At 42.9% G+C, this 12824-nt stretch overlaps 2 protein-coding genes across 2 annotated transcripts in view; one reads left to right on the top strand and one right to left on the bottom strand.

Moving 5' to 3' along the window:
- ACER2 (alkaline ceramidase 2) overlaps positions 1-12824 on the top strand; it is a 75466-nt gene that overhangs the window by 16385 nt on the left and 46257 nt on the right. Inside the window, exon 2 of the mRNA XM_016960671.4 lies at positions 11492-11561. The gene's annotated coding sequence lies outside the window, so the exon portion shown is untranslated. The remainder of the gene's footprint in view (positions 1-11491; positions 11562-12824) is intronic.
- The window catches only part of RPS6 (ribosomal protein S6), a 34497-nt gene that overhangs the window by 20439 nt on the left and 1234 nt on the right, over positions 1-12824 (bottom strand). The gene's annotated exons all lie outside the window — the stretch shown is intronic.

The raw sequence follows: 12824 nt of genomic DNA, 5'->3' as shown, positions 1-12824 counted from the left end.
ACTTTCTATGCATTAAAAAATGGAGTATACTTGCCTTGCAAGAGATATTAAAAGAAGTTCTTCAGAGAGTAGGAAAATTACATAGGTCAGAAACTCATATCTAAATAAAGAAAGAGTGCTACAGAAGGAATAAATGAAGCCAAAATAAAACAAGCAATCCAATTAGAACATGAGCAAAAGATATGCAGAGAATTTCACTGAAGGAGTTATGCAGAAGGCTACTAAGCACGTGCAAAGATATTCAACATCATTACCTATTGGGGAAACGTATATTAAAACCACAATGAGATATTATTACACAACTATCAGAATGGCTGAGATAAAAAACAGTGACAACACCAAATGTGGGGATGTGGATAAACTAGGAAATCATACGTTGCTGGTGGGAATGTAAAATGGGATATTCACTCTGGAAAACAGTTTGTCAGTATCCTAAAACAATAAACATGGAATTACCATGAAACCCAGCAATTTCACACCTGGACATTTACCTTAGGGAAATGATGAGTTGTATTTACACCAAAACCTATAATGAATGTTGATATCAGCTACTATTTGTAATAGCAAAATGTGAGAAAAAGAAAAAAAACCCAGATGTCGTTTAATGGGTGATGATGGTTAAACAAATTGGTATATCCACACCATGGAATTCTGCTCAGCGATAAACAGCAGGAGCTATTGATATATGCAGTGAATAAATATCCACAGAATTATGCTTAGTGAAAAAAAAAGCCAATTTGCAAGGTTACATTCCATTTGATTCCCTTAATATAGAATTTTCAAAATGACAACATTATAGACACCCAGATCATGCAAATGGACTGATTCCCTTAGGAGAACTAAGACCGTATCTACCTAGAGGCTGGAAGAAGACCCTTCTGGGCCTGACAAGCGCAGATAACAATTCTGGCAACAATTGACCCTGGGGTTTCAGCAGGTCCACAGGTGGAAGTTGAGAGTGGGATTTAATCTGGTTGAGTTCATCTTCTGGTAGGAAACCACACAGAACCCAGGAGCACCACCAAGATGGCAGGGGGAGCTGTGTGGCTCAGAGACACTAGGGCCCCATCCTCTTCCTGTTCCTCATTGACTGGCTGGAAAGGTGGACACTAAAAATTCATGACTCGTTTGTACTTAGTTGAAGTATGGAAGGAGATAACATATTATTTAGACTCCCTCCCTCCTTCTCCTTCCTTCCTTCCTCCCCCTTCCCTCCTTCCTTCCTTCCTTCCTTCCTCTCTCTCTCTCTCTTTCTTTCTTCTTTCTTTCTTTCTGATAGTCTTGCTCTTCTCATCCAGGCTGGAGTGCAATGGCGCAATCTCAGCTCACTGCAACCCCCTGCCTTCCGGGTTCAAGCGATTCTCCTGCTTCAGCCTCCTTAGTAGCCGGGATTACAGGTGCACACCACCATGCCCGGCTAATGTTTGTATTTTTAGTAGAGACAGGGTTTCATCATGTTGACAAAGCTGGTCTCGAACTCTTGACCTCAGGTAATCTGCCCGCCTCGGCCTCCCAAAGTGCTGGGAATACAGGTGTGAGCCACCGCACCCGGCTACACATATTATTTTCTAAAAATGTCACTAATCCTGTGAAAGACTCATTTGAAATGCTTGCCCTAAAATACATTAATAACTTTTTTGATGTGATGAGAGATCTAAGTACTTGTGTTGTGTTCATTATGAGAACCATCAAATATTTCTAAGATGAAATTTCTTTGAATTTTCACACTTCAGAGGAGGGTCAAGTGTCTCCTAACTACTGTATCATTTGTTCCCCAAGCTGCATTTTTTTTTTTTTTTTTTTTTGAGATGGAGTCTTGCTCTGTCGCCCAGGCTGGAGTGCAGTGGCACAATCTCGGCTTACTGCAAGCTCCGCCTCCTGGGTTCACACCATTCTCCTGCCTCAGCCTCCCAAGTAGCTGGGACGACAGGCGCCCGCCACTGCGCCCGGCTAATTTTTTGTATTTTTAGTAGAGGCGGAGTTTTACCATGTTAGCCAGGATGGTCTCGATCTCCTGACCTCGTGATCTGCCCGCCTCGGCCTCCCAAAGTGCTGGGATTACAGGTGTGAGCCACTGCGCCCGATGAGAAAGATTAAAGATCTTTTTCATGGCTTCTTGATGGCTGGCCTGCAACTTTCCTGGCAATGACTGCCCCTATTGAATATACTACATTTCAGATCCTTACCTTTATGTGTTATGATTAGAGAATGAAGGGTGAGCTCACTGGTCCTAATCTTTTCCACTGCCTTTAAGGCCGTGACATACTTAACCCCCTCCTTTTCAGTAGACAATGTTTTCTCCCACTTCTTTCAGAAATATGAACTGCTTTATCTTCTCTCATCCTCAAAACGTGTCAAGGTATTCATATCTATCACTCTCTACATTCCCCTCTTTCTTAGCACAGGGTTCTGTTAGGACATCTGATTTTAAGTCACATAAACCCAACTCCAACTAGCTTAAACAAAAATGTGACTTTACTATAAAGTTTCCAGGGTATCTTGGGAAACTTTGTATGTGGTGGGATCCTGGGCATATAGCTGGAGCCAGGGACTCCTTACTAGCTCTTTCTATACAGCCTTCTTTGGGACAGCATCATTATTCTCTCTACTGTTAACTAGTTCTGCTTGCCCAGCCATCTGGTGGCATAGGCCACCAATAGTGCCCAGGTTTATATCTCCATTTCGTCAGTCAACCATGTGGAACTGGAAGAGCTCAATTCTGATTTGAAATTCCCACAAATGCATTCTGATTAGCCAGCTTAGATCACGACTCACTCCTGGACCAATGAACGTTAGCCACAGAGTCAGGTCACAGTGTATACCATGGTTGTTCTTATGGTAGCCATCTGAATGGAGTTGGGGGTTGGGGGAAGGTGGGAGGTGGGCTGTCCTCATTGAATAAGAAGAAGCAGAAGGTCTTGGAAAAGGAAGAGATGCCAGGAGAGACAGAACAATACTTGGCTACTCCATGCCATCCCTTCTCTTCAGGCAAAATGAAAGATCTTGAACTTTCAATTCTATCTCTTCTCATCTTCTTCGGGATTTAGTTTAATTAATTACCCTTTTATATTTTTTGTTTTTTTTAACACTAGATTATACTGCAATAAGTTAAGCTGTTTTCTTTTTACATTTTGAATATTTCTACTCAAGCTCCTTTTCTTTAGGCTTACATTTGCTCAAGAATCTCTTATACCAAAGGAGCATCCCATAACCTGTCTTCAAGCTCCGGCCCAATCTATGTACCTTTTTTTTTCTGCCATGTAAATGTCATCTGCCCCATATCACACTTTGCCCCAACCTGGCCTTCTCCCTCTTCATTTCCTTCTTCAATGCCACCTCCATTTTCCCAGAGTGTTTTTTGGTTTCTGAAAGGCTGAACACAGGCAGAGTGAGGGAAGGATGAAGTCTACAGGCCATTGTGATGCAGCCCTTCCAGCAGGTGTGACAGGTAGTCTCTGATGTGCCACTGCCCACTCCCTCAGAGCCCGGCCCCAAGAGGCCCCTTAGATTGTAGAGCATAATACTGACCAGTCTCTGACCTTTCTAGCTTCCTGGTTCCAAAGAGTCTGTGGCCACAGTATCACCTGCACCCCACCCACACAGCTGATAATCAGCTTATTTACCAAAGTTTCCCTGGGAACAAGGACCTTCTCATGAAGAGAGAGGGTGGGTGCCCTCTTGGAGAGGTTGTTTGCTATTTGCTCCCTCACAGGGGTAACCTCCCATTGCCAGTCCTGTGCCCTCTGGAATGAAGAGGAAAGGTAACAACCACAGGCTGGGCCAGAACTGCTTTATTTTTTTGAGGCAGAGTCTTGCTCTCTCACCCAGGCTGGAGTGCAGTGGTGCGATCTCAGCTCGCTGCAACCTCTGCCTCCCAGGTTCAAGCAATTCTCCTGCCTCAGCCTCCCCAGTAGCTGGAACTACAGGCACATGCCACCAAGCCTGGCTAATTTTTGTATTTTTAGTAGAGAGGGGCTTTCATCATGTTGGCCAGGCTGGTCTTGAACTCCTGATGTCAAGTGATCCACCCACTTCAGCCTCCCAAAGTATTTAGATTACAGGTGTAAGCCGCCATGCCCGGCCAGAACTGCTTTCTTAAGGGTACCCATAGGTAAAGGCCAAGCCCTCGCCCTCAGTCACCAACTTGTGTTCTCGCAGCTCTCGGCTATGTTGGTGCTTGTGGGGACAATCACGTGAAGCCCTTTGCTTCTTTGGTTTAAAAAAAAAAAAAAAAACTCTTGTTTTTTTGAGATGCAGTTTTGCTCTTGTTGCCCAGGCTAGAGTACAATGGTGTGATCTCGGCTCACCACAACCTCTGCCTCCCAGGTTCAAGCGATTCTCCTGCCTCAGCCTCCTGAGTAGCTGAGATTACAGACTTGTGCCACCACACCCAGCTAATTTTTGTATTTTTAATAGACGGGGTTTCTCCCTGTTGGTCAGGCTGGTCTCAAACTCCCAACCTCAGGTGATCTGCCCGCCTCGGCCTCCCAAAGTGCTGGGATTACAGGTGTGAGCTACCATGCCCGGCCAAAATAAAACTCTTTTATTATGAAAATTTTAAAACAGGTACAGAGTAGAGAGACTAGTTTAATGTGTTTACCACCCACTTTTCACAATTATCCATTTGAGGCCAATGTTGCTCTGTCTATACCCCCATAGTGACACTCTCCTCCTTTATTTCAAAGCAAATCCTAGATCATATACTTTATGGGTAAATATTTCAGTATGTATCTCTAAACAACAACTTTCCTTTTGTTTCTCTCCTTTTTTGTTTCTTTTTGGCTTTGCTCAAGTTTATTATTGAGGTATGATTTACATGCTGTAAGTTGCCCTTTTTAGGTTAATTTTGAGGTTTTATAAACTCATTCAGCCATAAAACCATCACAATCAGGATATAGAACAGTTCTGTCACCTCCCCAAATTCCCCTATATCCCTTTGAGTGAATTCCCCCCCAACCCCCATGCAACTACACAACTGTTTTCTATTCCTATAGTTTTATATTTTTCAGAATGTCATAAAAATAGAACATCCTACAGTCTGTAGTCCTTTGAAATGTCACTTTTAAAAACATAAAATTATACTGTGATCACTTCACCCCCAATCAATAATTCTCTAATATCAGATATCACATTTCCACAACTGTCCTAAGAAGTATTTTTTTACAAACTGATTTAGGACCTACATCTACACATTGCAATTGGTTGTTTTGTCTCTCAAGTCTCTTTTAATCTATAGGTTTCCTCTCCATCTTTTGTTTTGTTTTGTTTAAGAAATTGGGCTGTCACAGTTTCTCATAATCTGGATTTTTATCAACTGCATCTGCATGTTGTCATTTCTTCTGTTCTCTATAGTCTTGCTATTAAAATATGGTCCATGGACCAGCAGCATCTGCATCACCTGAGAGTTTGTTAGAAATGCATAATCTTGGACCCCACTCAAGACCTATTGAATCAGAATCTGCATTTTTAACATTCAACAAGATCTATGGCTGGGCATGGTGGCTCATGCCTGTAATCCCAGCACTTTGGGAGGCCGAGGCGGGTTCACCTGAGGTCAGGAGTTTGAGACCAGCCTGGCCCACATGGGGAAACCCCATCTCTACTAAAAATACAAAAATTAGCTGGGTGTGATGCATGCCTGTAATCCCAGCTACTCAGGAGGCTGAGGCAGGAGAATCCCTTGAACCTGGGGGGCAGAGGTTGCAGTGAGCCAAGATTGTGCCATTGCACTCCAGCCTGGGTGACAGAACAAGACTCTGTCTCAAAAAAAAAAAAAAAAGATCTCCACCTGATTCTGTCCCTGTAAAATGGCACTGAGACCTAGTGTGTTGATCTGGTTTAGGTTGGTTGGTTTGTGGGTTTGTTTTTGGCAAGCCTATATGGGTGGCATTGCACCCCTTATTTCTCAGCCCTTCCCACCTGGTCTTCTCTAGGTCTCTCTGACTGCTCCTGCTCCTTGTCAGCCAGGACCTGTGTCTCCTCATAACTCAGGCTTCTGTAAATGTAAGTGTGTCCAAGGAGATACATTCCACATACTACCCCCAGACCTCCATTCTCTTTGTCTACTATGGCTTTCAGGTATCTCATCTAACCTCCTGATTTACAAATCTCCTCTCTAATCCTGACCTGTCCATGGTCTCCTAACTTGCCTTTTCAGTTGCCAAGAGAATATCTCTTCCCAGATATTCTTGCTGCTAATACTAATTCTCACTAGCCTGCGCCTTTAACTCAACAAGTCAAAACATAAATCACTGCTTTCCCTTCTATTTTCCCTTTTGGATTAGTAAATTATTTTCTGATCACTCAGCCTAGACTATTTGAAGCTGTCTTCTATTTTTTCCGCTCTTTCATGTCTGATCTCTAATCAGTAGTTTAGTTTTATTAATCCTCCTGTATTTGTCAGCCCTCGTTACATTATGCTGGGGTAAGAGAAAATCCCTCCAAATCTCAGTGGTTTGCAACGCAAAGTTGTTTTTTTTTTTGTTTTTTTTTTTTTGAGACGGAGTCTCACTCTGTCGCCCAGGCTGGAGGGCAGTGGTGGGATCTCGGCTCACTGCAAGCTCTGCCTCCTGGGTTCACACAATTCTCCTGCCTCAGCCTCCCGAGTAGCTGGGACTAAAGGCACCCACCACCACGCCCGGCTAATTTTTTGTATTTTTAGTAGAGATGGGGTTTCACTGTGTTAGCCAGGATGGGCTCAATCTCTTGACCTTGTGATCCACCCGCCTCAGCCTCCCAAAGTGCTGGGATTACAGGCATGAGCCACCACGCCCAGCCAACAATGCAAAGTTTTATTTTTTGTTAAAGTTATATGTTGGCTGTAGGTTGACTGAAGGTCTGGTCTTTTTCAGTACAGGATCTAGGCTGAAGAGCAGCCCCAATTTGGGATACAGCAGAGGGAATAAAAAGGAATGGTAAAACTAGGAATAGCTTTCAAAGTTCAGTCATGGTGTAAATCAGTTCCATGGCTGATCTGGTTTGGATGTCTCCCCACCCAAATCTCATCTTGAATTCCCATGTGTTGTGGGAGGGACCTGGTGGGAGGTAATTGAATCATTGGGGCAGGTCTTTTCCATGCTGCTCTTGTGACAGTAAGTCTCACGAGATCTGATGGTTACTATAAGTTGGAGTTTTCCTGCACAAGCTCCCTTTTTGCCTGCTGCCATCCATGTAAGATGTGACTTGCTGCTCCTTGCCTTCTGCCATGATTGTGAGGTCTCACCAGCCATGTGGAACTGTGGGTCCAATAAACCTTTTTCTTTTGTAAATTGCCCAGTCTCAGATATGTCTTTATCAGCAGCGTGAAAATGGACTAATACAATGATCATAGCAAATGACAAAGCCAAGTCTCATATTCATTGACTGAGAAAGTATGTTCAAATATCTGGAATCAATAGTATAATCTATCACAATTGCCATTTTGTATTTCAATTGCATCCCTTATTTCAATTCTCTTTACCCCTGCCTTAAACTTCACTTCTCTCAGCTTCCTCAAGGAAGCCTTCTCTGATGCCCTCAGACTAGGCCACATCTACTGCTATTGGCTGTTGTGGAATTTATACTTCTCCTTCATGACACACGTGAGACAACTGCAATTATTTATGCACTTATTTAATTTCTGACAGCCCCTAGACTGAAAGCTCTGTGAGGGCAGAGACAGTGTCTGTTTTGCTCATTATTTAACCCTTGGCAGCTAGAAAAGTATCTGGCATAGAGCAGCATGTAAAGGAATGAATGATTGCCTTAGTCATGCCCATATCATCCTTCACCTGGTTTACTGAAAGGCCTTACCAGTAGTTTTGGAAATCTAATTTATTTTTCTGCCATCAGGATTTTCTTTCTTAAAGACTTACTCTTGGCTGGGCATGGTGGCTCACACATGTAATCTCAGAACTTTGGGAGGCTGAGGTGGGCAGATCATTTGAGATCGGGAGTTGCAGACCAGCCTAGCCAACATGGTGAAACCTCATCTCTACTAAAAGTACAAAAATTAGCTGGGTGTGGTGGTATGTACCTGTAATCCCAGCTACCTACTTGGGAGGCTAAGGGGGAGGATCGCTTGAACCCTCCAGCCTAGGTGACAGTGAGAATCCATCTCAAAAACAAAAAAAAAACAAAACAAAACAAAAAGACTTACTCTTTATATCATCTATTGGTTTTCTAGGTCAGGTTGTGCTGAAGTTTCCTGAATGTGTATGCTTTCTCAGACCTCTATCCTTTTGCATGGGCTGTTCCTTCTGTAGGATTCCCTCCCTCCCCCCAGTGCTCTGCCTGGTAAAATCCTGTTCATCTTTTAACTTCAGTTCCGAGGCTACCTCCTCTGCAAAAGGTCCCATGACTCTCAGTGCAGACTTGGGCCCCTGCCCTTCTGCTTCCACATATGCACCTCCATTTTAGCAATTATCATGTTTCATTCTAAACCCAACATTGTGGTTTTCTAGCACAGATTAGAAAAAGGAGAGTGTTGTGGGAAGTGAGTGACCCCGAATAGAGGGACTGGCTGGAGCCACGGCAGAGGAAACATAAATTGTGAGGATTTTATGGACATTTATTACTTCCCTAATAATACTCTTATAATTTTTTATGCCTGTCTTACTTTAATCTCTTGATCCTGTTATCTTCGTAAGCTGAGGATGTACGTCATCTCAGGACCCTGTGATGATTGCGTTAACTGTACAATTTGATTATAAAATGTGTGTTTGAACAATATGAAATCAGTGCACCTTGAAAATGAACAGAATAACAGTGATTTTAGGGAACAAGGGAAGACAACCATAAGATCTGACTGCCTGTGGGGTTGGGCAAAAAGCCATATTTTTCTTCTTCCAGAGAGCCTATAAACAGACATGCAAGTAGGAGAGATAGCAGTAAATTCTTTTTCTATCAAGGAATATTAAGACCCTAGGAAAAGAATTGCATTCCTTTGGGGAGGTCTATAAACGGCCGCTCTGGGAGTATCTGTCTTATGTGGTTAAGGACTGAAATATGCCCTGATCTCCTGCAGTACCCTCAGGCTTATTAGGGTGGGGAAAAAACTGCTCCCTGGTAAATTTGAGGTCAGACTGGTTCTCTGCTCTGGAGCCCTGTTTTCTGTTGTTTAAGATGTTTATCAAGACAATACGTGCACAGCTGAACAGAGACCTTTATCAGGAGTTTTTGATTTTGCGCTTTGCCTTGTGATCTTTATTGGCCTCAGAAGCATGTGATCTTTGTTCTCCTTTTTGTGCTTTGAAACATGTGGTCTTTGTGACCTACTCCCTGTTCGTACACCCCCTCCCCTTTTGAAATCCTTAATAAAAGTTGCTGGTTTTGCGGCTCAGGTGGGCATCACGGACCTACTGATATGTGATGTCACCCCCGGTGGCCCAGCTGTAAAATTCCTCTCTTTGTAGTCTTTCTCTTTATTTCTCAGACCAGCCGACACTTAGGGAAAATAGAAAGAACCTATGTTGAAATATTGGGAGTGGGTTCCCCTGATAGGATAGAGGTTAACATTGTGGTTTTCCAGTGTAGATTAGAAAAAGGAGAGAGGGAACAGCGGAGTGGTGCAGTGGAAGCATACCTATGGGCCCATAACCCAGAGGTTGATGGATGGAAACCATCCTCTGCTAGCTTTGTGATCCTGGCTGGGTGTGGCTGCTCACACCTGTAATCCCAGCACTTTGGGATCACTTGAGACTAGTCTGGGCAACATAGCAAGACACCGTCTCCATAAAAAGGAAAACAAACACACACACACACACACACACACACACACACAAGAGAGGCATTTCTAAATAGAGGCCTGCTGACAACAGCAGAATTTACCACTGATGGCCTGTCAGTAAAGGAGCGGTGCCTGTCCCAGCTAACACAAGCACCTTCTGCAGTGGCTGCAGCAGTGTTTTCCTAGTGAGGACCTACTTCCTACAACTCTCATCTACAAGTCTGAGCCTGAAAACGACCTCAGATTTTAGCAAAACAAGCACAGTATTGCTGGCTTCTTCTGTTTTCCTCTGAGTTGAAGGGGTCCAGGGCAGACTCAGAGCCCCTGGTTTCCTCATCATGAGCCTGAGCATGAGTCAGAATCACCTGAGGGCTTATGAAGCCAAAGGTTGCTGGGCTCTATCCAGAGTTTCTGATCCAATAGTTCTAGGGTGGGGACTGGAACTCACATTTGTAAAAGATTCCCAGGGGATGCTGCTGCTGCTGGGCTGGCCTTAACCACTGGCTTAACAATGGGCCACAAGCAGGACCACAGTGAAAAACTCTAGTCAAACAGGAAGATACAGAAAACTTCATCCTTGATCAAGCACTTCTTGCTTCATTTACACAGGTGCCTGCATTTTTTACCCAAGGGAAGACTTTGTGACTTGATAATTTCCACTTGTGGAACCAGTTGAACTGGATATTTACTATCAGATATTTACTTATACCAAATAAACATTGTTATACACTATGTAAAAATAGAAGGTGCTGTCATTCTGAATTCCTTGCAAGGGCTGTTCCTTCAAACCTGCTCCCTTGTGGATCTGTATCACTGAGTCATGTAGGCCAAAAGCATCGTAAGCCAAATAGTTGGAACTCAGTAGTTCTGTTCCTTGCTGTCACTGCATCCTTCCCTCAACAAACTTAGTTTAGAGTAGACATCAGAATTTTGTATTCAACCACTAGCAGTAGTTTCTAAGGCATCATGCAATTAATATAAATCAATTTTAAAATTTATAACCTCCTGATAGGCCCTCTTGTTAAATTACCAATGTTGTATTTATTTTAAAAATGTTGGCTGGATGCAATGGCTCACTCCTATAATCCTAGCACTTTGGGAGGCTCAAGGGATCACTTGAACCTGGGAGTTTGAGACCAGCCTGGGCAACATGATGAAACCTTGTCTCTACAAAACATACAAAATTTAGCTGGGCATTGTGGTGCACCCTTGTGGTCCTAGCTACTCATGAGGCTGAGGTGGGAGGATCGCTTGAGTCTGGGGTGGGGGGGTCAAGGTTGCAGTGAGCTGAAATTGCACCATTGCACACCAACCTGGGTAACAGAGGGTTACCCTGTCTCAAAAAAAAAAAAAAAAAGTTAACAATGTTAACAATGGGGAGAGCTATGAAAACAAAATTTTAGAGACAGTGTGACTCAAGTACAGTTTCTGTGCAGTTGTAATTAGAAGGAACCAATGTGGCTGACTGATTTTGAACTACAGTTGTCACTGACAATAAGAGTTACTGTGGAGGATGGAAAACTCCCATCATTCCCTTAGCAAGACTTGGAAAGAAGGATGAATTACATTCAGCAAATTTAATATTTCACTGGTGCTAAAACTCACATTGTTTTGCGTTGTTAAATCTCTGAAATCCTGATGCATTTTACCAAGAATGGCATTTTATGATTATGGTTGGCTAGGTCATGGTTGTGATGTGGTGTCACTGCCTGCATATGTACAGACTTGGTGGTTATTCCTGGTGGGATGACTTGGCAACTGTAATCTCCATGTTTCTCTCAACAGATTATATGAGGACCATCTGGAAAAGAAACAAGCTGCCTGTTGTCTGGAAACCTTCCAGTGACACCTTCAGGTAAGATCAGGAGAGTCCCAGCATCAAAATTTGTAAAACAGGTGTCAGTAGTTTGCAAGAAAACAGTAGTGGAATAGTTTTAAGAAATGCTGCATTATTAGCACATAGTAATTAAGGACACAGAGGACATTTCTATATGAATGACACAGACATCAATGACTATAAGCTGAAAAATGACTCAGAAGAAGAACAGAGATTCTGAATGTAAAGAAATTACAGGAATTCTTTAATGAATTTATTTTTGCTTATACCTTCCTTCTTATGTATGCACAAGAGATGTATGATAACAATGTAAGTCTAAGTCTGTGCTTGTTCACTAAAAATTCTAAATGATAAAAAAGTATTACAAATAGTTTAATTGGAAATATTTCTTTTTTTTTTTTTTTTTTGAGATGGAGTGTCGCTCTGTTGCCCAAGCTGGAGTGCAGCGGCGCGATCTTGGCTCACTGCAACCTCTGCCCCCTGGGTTCAAGCGATTCTTCTGCCTCAGCCTCCCGCGTAGCTGGAGGTGCCCACCATCATGCCCTGCTAATTTTTGTATTTTAATAGAGACGGGGTTTTGCCAAGTACACCAGGCTGGTCCCGAACTCCAGACCTCAGAAGAGCTGCCTGCTTTGGCCTCCCAAAGTGCTGGGATTACAGGCATGAGCCACTGCATCCGGCCAGGAATATCTTTTTAACAGCAACTTTCAATCTTTTTAGTCTGAGGACCCCTTTACACTCTTAAAAAATATTGAGAACACCAGAGAACTTGTGGTTTATATGGTAACATCAATAGTTACCACATTAGAAATTTAAACAGACTTTTAATACCAAAGAATCACAAGCACATATTCCATTAGCTGTCGGAGAGATAATGACATCACACATCATGTATCCTCTGGGAAGTTCCAATGTACACTGGTAAGAGAATGAAAATGAAAAGAAAGGGAGGAACCACACTTTGAGAATCTCTGGCATATAAAATAATGGTTTTTTAAAAATACCATTATATTTTGATGAATATGGATATATTTCCAAGTAAACTGTTGTTGGAAGAAGTAAAATATTGACTACAGGGAAAATTCTATTGCTGAACAGTTGGTGTAGCATTTTGAGACACAGAAATTAACTGATGTATCTTTCTTCTGTGGCTGTGGGAAACATCCACCCCAACCGCCCTTCGTTTTTGAGACGGAATCTCGCTCTGTCACCCAGGCTGGAGTGCAGTGGCGCGATCTCGGCTCACTGCAAACTCCGCTTCCCGGGTTCACGCCATTCTCC

Source organism: Pan troglodytes, chromosome 11 (genome assembly GCF_028858775.2).
Source record: "Pan troglodytes isolate AG18354 chromosome 11, NHGRI_mPanTro3-v2.0_pri, whole genome shotgun sequence".
NCBI classification, from domain to species: Eukaryota; Metazoa; Chordata; class Mammalia; order Primates; family Hominidae; genus Pan; species Pan troglodytes.
The sequence above is the reverse complement of the archived record's forward strand: the minus strand, read 5'-3'. Positions and strand labels throughout refer to the sequence as shown.